The sequence below is a fragment of the Mustela lutreola genome, chromosome 11 (assembly GCF_030435805.1).
Source record: "Mustela lutreola isolate mMusLut2 chromosome 11, mMusLut2.pri, whole genome shotgun sequence".
NCBI classification, from domain to species: domain Eukaryota; kingdom Metazoa; phylum Chordata; class Mammalia; order Carnivora; family Mustelidae; genus Mustela; species Mustela lutreola.
In genome coordinates, this window is record NC_081300.1 from 23294810 (window position 1) to 23305245 (window position 10436).

Below are 10436 nucleotides of genomic sequence, written 5' to 3' on the forward strand. Positions count from 1 at the left end.
AAGCCTCCTGGTAATTCTGAGGCACCTCCAGTTTGAAAAGCTAGATCAGCCATCCTTGAGTGTTTGCGCTGCAACCGCCCCCTCCCCCTTACCTGCGGACAAAGCGCTGTTCACGCCTCCACTTCGGTTCTCTTTGTCTTATTTTATGCGTTGTATCTATTTACGTACACATTACATTTTCCATATAAGGAAAAACATCCGCAAAAAAGATTGAAAAGGGTGCAATCAAGATGAAATTAACAGTATGTGTACGTGTCTTACTTTTCCCTGGTGAGTCAGGCCACGGTGGACATCAGCGCCTACGGATGTCAAGTCCCAGGTTCGGCCATCTCCTGGTCAGATCTGCGGGAAGCTCTGTGGTTTGACCTCATAACCTGGCTCACTAGAAGCTCTCGCGGAGGTGAGAAAAGTCAGCTCTGCCATCCAAGGGCCGCTCACACTGATTTCCAAATCACGGTCCTCTCCAGTCCCAGGTTCCCTTACAAGGATGACTTAAGGCCACCTGTCATTTTCCGAGTTAGCTTACTTGAGTGTAGAGAATCGAATCTCTCGTTCCCTCCAGCGTGCCCGGCCCGAGCTTCAGGCCCCACTTCTCCCTCGGGCTCCCCTCCCTCACCACCCTCAGGGGTCAGGGGCCAGAGTTCATAGGCATTTGATGTTGATAACGCTGCACAGCTTTCTCTTTCCCCGAAGGCAAACATTAAACAGACTCATGGTTCCTTTCCCGGACCCCACGGAGGATCTTCCACACTCTCTGGAATGTGTGTACCCTGCTTTGCAGACCCTGCCCCAGACTGAACACAGCACTCCTCCTCTTTCCCGAAAAGCCCCAAGGAGACCTCTGAAGAGCCGTCATCTGTCTTAAGGACCCGCCAGGAGCTGTAGGGTCCACCTAAGGAAGGCTGTGCTTGGTGGGACTCAGGGGGCCACCCAGCCCCCTTCACTCCATGATCCGCTCTCCCTGACTCTGTTACCAGCCAGGAGGTCCGACATGGGAGCCAGGGGTCTCAGCCACCCGCAGCACATGCTGCTGCACTGCACCAGGCGGGCCCCCTCCGCGGACCCCCGCGGGCCCCCTGCACCTGCCTCAGCGCCTGGCCCCCGCTGGTCCACGGGGCGGGGGGGGGGGGCGCGCGGGTGAACGGGGGCGGGGCTTTCCCTGTGGGGGCAGGTCCCAGCTGGCGACCAAAGCAGAGGGAGGGGCTGCTGCCTCCCTGGAGGGCTGCAGGGCGGCATTTCTGAAATTTCATTTCCTGTCACCATTCCGCGGCAGGTGTTTCTGTTTTTAACTACGTCTCCAGTTGCTATTCCGGTCGTGTGAGGCGCTAGTTTTTTCCAAGGACCGAACTGCTATTTTTTCCTCCGGTGGAGGCGAGGTCAGCAGCCAGTCCCCAGCCAGGATCCGCTGTGTGGCAGAGTCCCCTCCCCGGGCCAGCCCCAGCCCAGAGACCTAGGGACATGCCAGACAGCTGGGGAGCCCCAGTGGAGCCGGGAGCATTCCCTCGGGCAGCTCAACGGCGCTCTGGTTTTGGTTGCGCTGCACACATCACGCGCACCTGGCCCCACCCAGGGAAAGAAAAATAAAAACAAGCCAGGCCCATGCACCTTCTGGGGACCCAGCCCCACGGGGCCTTAGAGTAGGGGGGTACAAACGCAGACCAGAGGGAAGCAGATGGAAAGCTGCTCAGAGGAAAGCCAGAACCTCAAATCCATTGACTTGGGGTTTACAAACACCCTGAGAAGCACCAGATATATTCCGAAGGTCCCTGACCCCTCCATGAGAATTTCAATTTTCCTTTGAACAAAAATCTTAAAAATCAACGTAAACATGTTCCACGGGCATGTGAAAAGATCATCTCATACCAGTTTCTAGAGATTTTAGAGCCACAAAATATTGCTTAAAAGAATGGAAAGGAGGACCTCATTCATGAACAACATCACAGTGTTCTAGAAGTGCAAGTGGGGTGTTTGCAGGTTTTCCAGTGGGGGAGACACACGGAGTAACTGCTTCATCGCACCACACAGGTGGTGTCACTAAACACGATATTCAGTGTTGGGTTCAGGAAAATAACATGGCGGATTCCTGTTCAAGGAAACGTGCTACCGTGAGTTTCACTGGTGTGGAGACTTTGTGCCTTTCATTTGTATACTGGTCTTGGTTAACGTTGGGTAAGGGCTATTAAGCATACAGAGCTTAAATAATGTTGTGTTCATAGTTATTTAAGTAATATAGGTGAAATAATTTGTTATCCCTGAGAGGATCATTAGACTTTTGGTTTCCTTTTTTAATTTATTTTTAAAGATTTTATTTATTTGAGATAGAGCATGAGCAAAGGGGGGGGGGCGCTGGGGAGAAGCAGAGGGGGAAGCAGACTGCCTGCTGAGTGGGGAGCCCACCATGAGGCTGGATCCCAGGACCCCAAGATCATGACCTGAGCCGAACTCGGACGCTTAACTGACTCAGCCACCCAGGTTTCCTCTTTTTAAAAAGAGGTTTATACATGACTCAGATTTTAAAATTATCACTTTGGTGTTCAAATTAGATATACAGAATTATCTAGAATGAAGGTTGTTGCTGGAGCAGTCTTTCAGGTTTTAGGACTAGCAAAGGGAGGGAATGCGTGGGAGGTATCCTATCACTTGTATGTTTACTAGGAGCTGAGTTTAAGCAGAACCTGTTCATTACCGGTGCCCTTCCTTCTGCCTGAAATCTTGGTTTCTAGTGCTTTGTGGTCAATAAGTAAAAAGTGAATTTCATGCATGTGCCATTGCCTGCAGGACAAAAGGAAATGTGATTTGAACATACACACGTGGGCACAGGCACAGGCTGTCCCCCCACCCCCACCCCGGAGCCGTGGCAGGCGGGCAAGTTCATCACCCAGGAGTGAACTAGTGCCTCATCGCCCACTCCGCCTTCCCAAGTCCTTCCTGGCCTCGCTCACCTGTGGGTTGCAGGTCATCTAGCTTAGGCCCCAGCTGTCATGCCATGAGGGCAAGAACCACAGCTTGGTTGGGGTCATTTCAGACCCTGAGAGCTCCGCCTGGCTCCCAGGAACAGAACTAGAAACAGCAGGACAAGAGGTTTAGGAATGATAAGTTCCTGCACGTCACCAGCAACCCATGACGTGGCAAGGTGTCCCGGCCCCCCGTGATGTGGGAACCCCACCAGGGAGCAAATCCAATCCCAAGTCCTGCTGGTGCTTCCAGCAGAGCCAGGAACTCCGGTGGCAGCAACCCTCAGGACAGAAACCCCAGAGATCTGGACTCCCTGTCTTCGGAGAAGAAACCTGCCAGCATGTTCTCCTTTGGAAGTGGGTGGCCGGTGAAGGAGGATGGAGTAAGCTGGCCAACAGAACAGACTCTGCTGGAGTGAAGGAAGCCCCGGGAAGGGATTTTTCAAAAGCTGGACACCGCAGGACCAGGTGGGGCTGGGGGCATGCCCTGGGAGGACAGGGAACCTCTGTCGCCCGGTACCATCACCTCTGTCGCCTGAGAGTGTCTGACGGCACCCTAGGTGTATTCGTGTGCCCGGGCTGCCAAGAACAAAGCACCACAGACCGCAAGGAAGGTGGGTCACACCCCAGGAATAGATCTACTTACAGTCTGAGAAGCGGCAAGTCAGAGCTCAAGGTGTTGGCCGGTTCAACTCTCCTGAGGCCTCTCTCCTGGGCGTGCGCATGGCCACCTCCTAGCTGCGTCCTCACGCGGCCTTCTCTCTGTGCGTGCTCGCCTCTGCTGTCTCTCCCTGCTCGAGTCAGGTCACCAGGTCCTGCTGGATCACGAACCACATGCACAACCTCATTTAACATAAGGATATCTTTAAAAGCCCTCTCCCCAAATACAGTTACAGTCCGAGGTACTGGGGATCAGGACTTCCAACGTGTGAATTCAGGAGGATGTATTTCAGCCCACAACACCGAGAAGATGGCATTGGGCAATGTGGAAACTCTGGCCCCACACTGTGCCCTTGCCAGTGAAGGTTATGCAGAGCCCCACTGAGCCCACCCGACCCCCCCCCCCCCACGCCAGTTTGGTTCAGATCCATAAGAAGACTACGCACTAGTTCCAGGAATGCCTTGTCTTGCCTTTCCTCAGCCCCTGGCAAGGATGCGCCGACGCTGACCTTTGGCTCAGACTCCAGTTTTTTAACCACAGGCTGTTGAACCAGCACTGAGTACTTGTTGTGTCCATCTTTGTGAAAGTGGAACAAAGAGCCTATTTTCGTGTTGACCTGTAGAAGCTAGGTAGGCCCCAATGGCCCTGGGCCCTGGGCACTGATCCCAAATCTGCTCAGCATGGCACAGGCCACCTCAGGTGCCCTTCTGGATTCTGTTTACTCAGACAGCTCGGCAATCTGTCCAGCTCACAGGGCTGGCTGTCACACACATGGCCCTCGGCATGCCACATGCTGGGTCTATGAGTCACCTTCCCCAGACGCCACTGGTTCACGAGAGCTTGGGGATTCCGACAACTCCGTTAGCAGCAATACCTGACCCGCTCACTGGTCGTCATCAACATGTAGTGACTGGCATGCGATTTCCACTGCCATTAGTGACAAACCAGGTAAATCAGACCAACTCCTTCACCAAGGCCAACTAGAAAAGCTGAGTTAGTTGTAAAAGTTATGAAAGGCATCTGAGGGCTAACACGAAACTGAACACTTAGTGGACCCAGATCCCACGCAGAGCAGACACTCAGGTAGGCAAAGTGGGTGTTCAGAGCCTGGGCGCATTTGCTGATATGCAGAGGACGGCGGGTGGAGACTGAGCCTTGCTTTGGAAAGCTTCCCGGCTGCTGGGCAGGCCCACGTGACCGCAGTAACATACACATCAGAAATGAGTAAATGGGGGCGCCTGGCTGGCTCAGTGGGTTAAAGCCTCTGCCTTCGGCTCAGGTCATGATCCCAGGGTCCTGAAATCGAGCCCCACATCGGGCTCTCTGCTCAGTGGGGAGCCTGCTTCCTCCTCTCTCTCTCTCTGCCTGCCTCTCTGCCTACATGTGACCTCTGTCTGTCAAATGAATAAAATCTTAAAAAAAAAATTACAACAACAACATGCAAAATTGAGGGAATGGGAGTTCCATAGCCCTTGCTTAGGAAACTACTAGAGAATGAAGTTTAGACAACCAAAATGACAGCTATGTGGTCTGTGTGTGTGTGTGTGTGCCCGCCGCGCTCGTTAAAGGAAGCCTGCATGACGGGTATAAAAGAGAGAGTATCGAATGTATTAATGCTCCTAAAGGAAGAAGAGAGAGATGTGGCGTGGAATGAGCACACACACACAAAGTAACCTTTTCAGCTGTTTTCAGTAACCAAATTTTGAGAGCAGTGTATCACTTCCCACCAAAAGAAACCAGTGTCTCAAGGAGAAATGTCTGGGCGAATTGTACAAGATGAGCCTAGAATATCTTGTCCTGGGCGATGGGAAAGAAACTATCAAAGACACAGGAGCCAAGTAGACTTGGCCAAATATGGGACAATTTGAGTATCGAGGACAGTTACTGAACTGGGTGAAACATGAAACACACCCACAACTGTTTCCCTTCTCTGTGCATGACCCTCGTTGACACTGAACCGCACAGGCTTGGGCTGTGCAGTCCACTTACGTGCAAATTTTGTCCAATAAATACAGTGCTGTCCTGTCCACATACTTTTTCTTCCTTGTGATCTTCTTAATAAAAATTTTAATTTCTGGAAACAGAAACCCTACCATGGAGCTGCCACTACCTGTTGGAGTTGGGGGGTACCTGGGTAGACAGGAGGCATCCAGAGGTTTAAGGATAATGTCCTACCCAGGCCAAGATGCACCTTTTTTCTTTCCCTGCTTGCATTGTTTTTGTTTGCTTGCTTGCTTGCTTTATAACCTATTGAGTTGGTTCAAAGGGCATAGAGTTCCGTTGGGGAGACATGTATTTATGAGTTTGAAAAAAGGTAAGAATTCCTGGCAAATGAATATGCTCTCAGGGACATGAATCTCAAAGACACCACGGGCTGTAGGAGTTAAGGCAGGAGACTGACTTCTCAGGGCTGGGGCGGAAAGACTTTGGGCTCATAATGGAAAATCGGGGTTTCCAGCTTGGCTCTGTGTGACCTCGGAGAAGCCCATTCCACCTTTCTTCATCCTCATCGGCAAGTCAGCAAAGGAAGCCTCAAAGGTTTGCCCTGAAGCTCTTTGTCCAAGGAATGTCTTATAGGCCGCTTGGTTAGGACCAACTTTCTGTCCAGGCTAGTGGGTGCTAGAAAAAGGATAGAGGCCGAGGAGATACAGCCATTGTGGGGGGAGGGCGGCAAAATAGCCCACAGAAGAACTCTAAGATTCTTAACAAGGGCAGGCAGGGGTGGCTGCCTCTCTGAAGGAGGCTTCTCACTGCCCTGGGCTCCCCTGGGCTGAATGGGACCAAGATGATCCCGTGTCTGGCAGGTCACCTCTCCTCCCCACTTACCTGCTCCCCACTTTCCTCAACCTTTAGTAAGGAGGTTCAGTGAGTTCTATATCCCTGTCATGGATCTAAGTACTGCAAAGAAAATTCATCCTAAATCGTCATCCATCCTGGAAGGATCTACGTTCCTTGAAATGGGAACCCAGAAACCCACTCTCACCTAGGCCTGCTGATGAGTCCAGCCATCACGCTGCCCTCATTGTCCAAGGCGAATGACTATAAATTACCCTGTTGATTCATCAGCACCAAGGGCTGGGAGGAGGGAGGGGAGGGGGTTGTATATAACCAGGAAGTCCACAAGACCCGGGCTGGAGAGAAATCCTTGAGACACACGGGGGTGGTCATCCTAAAATCCCACTGACGTCTCTCTTCCTTTTCTATTTTTTTTTTAGTTGATAAATCCGATTTTGAATGTGTGATCTGAGTCCCGGCCGAGCCACCAAGCAGTACATCTGGCCGCCCTAGCCTGCTGCTTTCTAATCTCTATAATGGGTCTAGGCACTGCTGCCATGTTACAGAGAGAGACACGAATTGTGAAAGAAAGCACTGTGTGAACTCTGAGTGTTGGGCTTTGTCTGTTCATTTCTTCAGACAGCTTCTGCAGGGTTACCAAACACGTGCTCGGCACGGCCAGCTGGGCACAGGGCAGCTTTCTCCCAGAGAGGACGCTCCTGAATGTCAGAAAGAACATGTGACCTCATGATAAATTCTTCATCAACAATTCTTTTAAGTCACTCAAGAACCCCTGGTTGGCAAAGGCCCCAGGTCACCATGGATGTACTGGAATGTCCCATAGCCGCATGGCCCAGAAATGTGCTGCTGCTGGACTTTTCCAGGCCCTCGGGGGAAACCCACCCCAGAGCTTTCCAGGAGTCAGGTACTTTTGGATTTCTTTCCTTTTTCGATTTGTACCCACAAGGAGCCTGGTTCCCTTGCACTCCCTGGGAGGCGGGATCATGCAGAGGTTGCCGGGCTGGATCTGGTCATACTGGCTCATTGGATGTCCCTGGGCAGGTCACACTGAGCAGCAAGCTTTGGGAGGTGTCCCTCTGGTTTCTCATCTGTGTATGCAGCAAGGAAACCATAACTGCCCCCCTTCACAGGGTTAAGTGAGGATACAGTAATTCACACAAGAACTGAACGATGCCTCACCCCCCAGAAGCCTTCAAAATGTGTTAGCTAATTACTCACAGGGAAGAGTGAAAGCTGTATGAAATGCTTATTTCTCAGAGAGGCAGAGAGGCTCAAGGAGGCTCTGTTGTGCAGTAGGGTCTCAACATGAAGGAAAAGCTTTTCTGGCCGGCGCACCTTCCGGGTCAAGAAAGGGCAACCAAATGGGCCCCAAGTGGCCCAGGCCCAAGGCTTGAGGGTAAGTTCATGCACAGCAGCGAGGAGAGGCTTGTCACCAGTGTGGACAGTAACTGAAACCATCCACCCGCCCAGCAGGAACTGTGGCTCCGAACAGTAGGCCTCGGGGAGACAAGCGAGGACCCCTTCTCTCGCGCTGCTCACTTGACACGCATTTAGACATTATACACTGCATCCTACGGCACTTGACGCAGAAACACGGGGACCTCCCAACCCCCAGCCACGGCCACGCTGGCCCAGGCGTGATTCAGGGTCTGGGCTTATTTATGAGAGCCCGTGAGTTCATTTCAAAATGTCAAACGATCCTTGGTGACTAATGGTCCCTGCTGCGCTCCATATCTTCACAGAGGTCGTCCTTCCGCGCTCTGAGAGACTCCATGCTCCGGGAACATCCATCTGGGTGTCTGTTGCAAGGAGCTATTGTGTCATCAAATCACCCAAAAAAGCCAGGGAGCCCAACCCCTGCTGAAGTGAGGACTGGGGGTGTCTCAGCAACAAAGCACACCCCAAAGAACAAAAGAGGCAAGAGCTGGAGAATGGGGGCATACACATTCACCCACCGAGAAAAAAATAAACGGTGCATTGGGCAACTGGGTCTCACGTGTTCCAGAAACAATTTTATTACTTTACCGTTTTTGCTCATAACTTACCCATTGAAACCTGCTCTGTGGGGCTAGCTCTGATTTTACCCATACGTGAATCTCTGACAGGTTCTGTGGCTCTCCTTTAAAAAAAAATCCTCTGGCCACTATTTAGCAACATTTATTATGGAAATTTTCATGTATAACCAAAATTTTTTAAAATGCTATAATGAACCCCATATCGTGAGTCAATACTGCTTTGCTAGTTATGAACCGTCTTGTCTCATCGGTTTGCATTTCGCCCAGAACACACAATGGAATACTTTTTTTATAAGGTTTATTAATTTTTTTTTAGAGAGAGAGCACGAGTGGGAGGGGCAGAGGTAGAGAAAGAATCCCAAGCAGACTCCCCACTGAGCAGGGACACCCCCCCGCCCACCGACGCAGCGCTCGATCCCGCGACCCCAAGATCCTGACCTGAGCCGGAGTCAAGACTGGGACACTCAACTCACTGGGTCACCCAGGCGTCCCTGTGCTGGAACCTTTTAAAACAAATCCTCTGGTTATTTTTACAAACAAAATTGTCTTAGTTGAACTCAGTCTGGTGACATAATCTAGGATCCCAAACTCCCAGACCCCATGTCAAGTGGAAGTTCCCTCTCCCACCTGAGGCTGCTATAGGCTGGGAGCCTGTCCGAGGTTCGCCTTCTCCTCCCGCTCACAGCTGCCTCCGGCTGCCTCAGGGCGGGGTAAGGGAGAGAGGAGATGTTCCCGCTGGCTCTCAAAGGCTACAGGCCCAGGTCAGCTAGGAACCCCCCGTGGCCTCCTCATATCTCTCGCCCATGCAGGTCTTGTCTCCTCGGACCGTGCCCAGGTCGGATGGGCAAGGGGTGGAGACAGGCAGGTGTCAGGTTGCCCGGGTTGGAGAGCAATGCATGCCGGGTAAACCGGACACAGCACGGCCAGCCTTCACTATGATGACATGTTTCCAGTGGAAAGAGAATTTCGGTGGGAGGAAAGGAAGATGCGCCCTGCTTGTATGCACCAGGTGAAGTGCAGAGTTCTCATTCCCGCCTGGGGGACCTGACATCTCACTTGGGAATGTGGAAATAGCTGTCACTTCTTGCCTTGGAGTTCTGCTATGCAGTGTGGAGGTCACAAGCCACGTGTGGCTGTGGAGCCCTGGAGATGTGCCGTAAGTGCAAGCCACCCACTGGGCTTCCAACAGTAAGACCATGGCTTACTACTAGTTTTAAAATTGATTACATGCTAAACCGATAATACTTTTACATTGCATTAAGTCAAATGTATTGTTGAAACTAATCTCACCTGTTTCTTTCGTGTGGCTACTAGAAAATCTTAAATGTACAATCGAAAAATGTTCTATTGGAGGCTCCTATCATCCTTCTGCGGACAGCGTGGCCTTTGAGACTCACCAAAAACTGTGAGGGGAAATTGTTGCATTTTAATATCAATGCAGGAACACTCTTCCTCCCTCCCCACCAAAAACAAAAAAACAGAAAACAAAAATAACAACAACAACAACAACAACAAACCCAAAAAACACAAAAACTGGTCCTGGAGGGGCGCCTGGGTGGCTCAGTGGGTTAAGCCTCTGCCTTGGCTCAGGTCATGATCCCAGGGTCCTGGGATCAAGCCCCGCATCAGGCTCTCTGCTCATCGGGGAGCCTGCTTCCCCCTCTCTCTCTGCCTGCCTCTCTGCCTACTTGTGATCTCTGTCTGTCCAATAAATAAATAAAATCTTCAAATAAAAATAAATAAATAAAATAAAAACTGGTCCTGAAGCCAACAAAGGTTTGATCTGGATGCGTGCCCTGTTGACCCTCTTCCGTGTTACTCATGATAAAGGGAGGCCCCGAGAGAAGGGACTGGTTTGGCGGGGGCCCCTGAGTGTCACTGAGGAGCGCACTCGCGACTTCCAACTGCTTCTGCGAAACAGTAGGCAAGAGAGAGGCCAAACTTCCAGAAACCCCTCCTGCATCAATGCCTCAGAACAAAGTCTGCCAGTGTCCCGCAGTGGACTGCGGG

At 51.5% G+C, this 10436-nt stretch overlaps 1 long non-coding RNA gene across 1 annotated transcript; it reads left to right on the forward strand.

The window, feature by feature from the left end:
- Positions 1-269: 269 nt before the first annotated feature.
- On the forward strand, positions 270-10120 carry LOC131811655 (uncharacterized). Its single transcript, XR_009346039.1, has 3 exons — positions 270-400; positions 6831-7315; positions 8154-10120. It is a non-coding gene; the product is annotated as an uncharacterized LOC131811655 (long non-coding RNA).
- Positions 10121-10436: the final 316 nt, after the last annotated feature.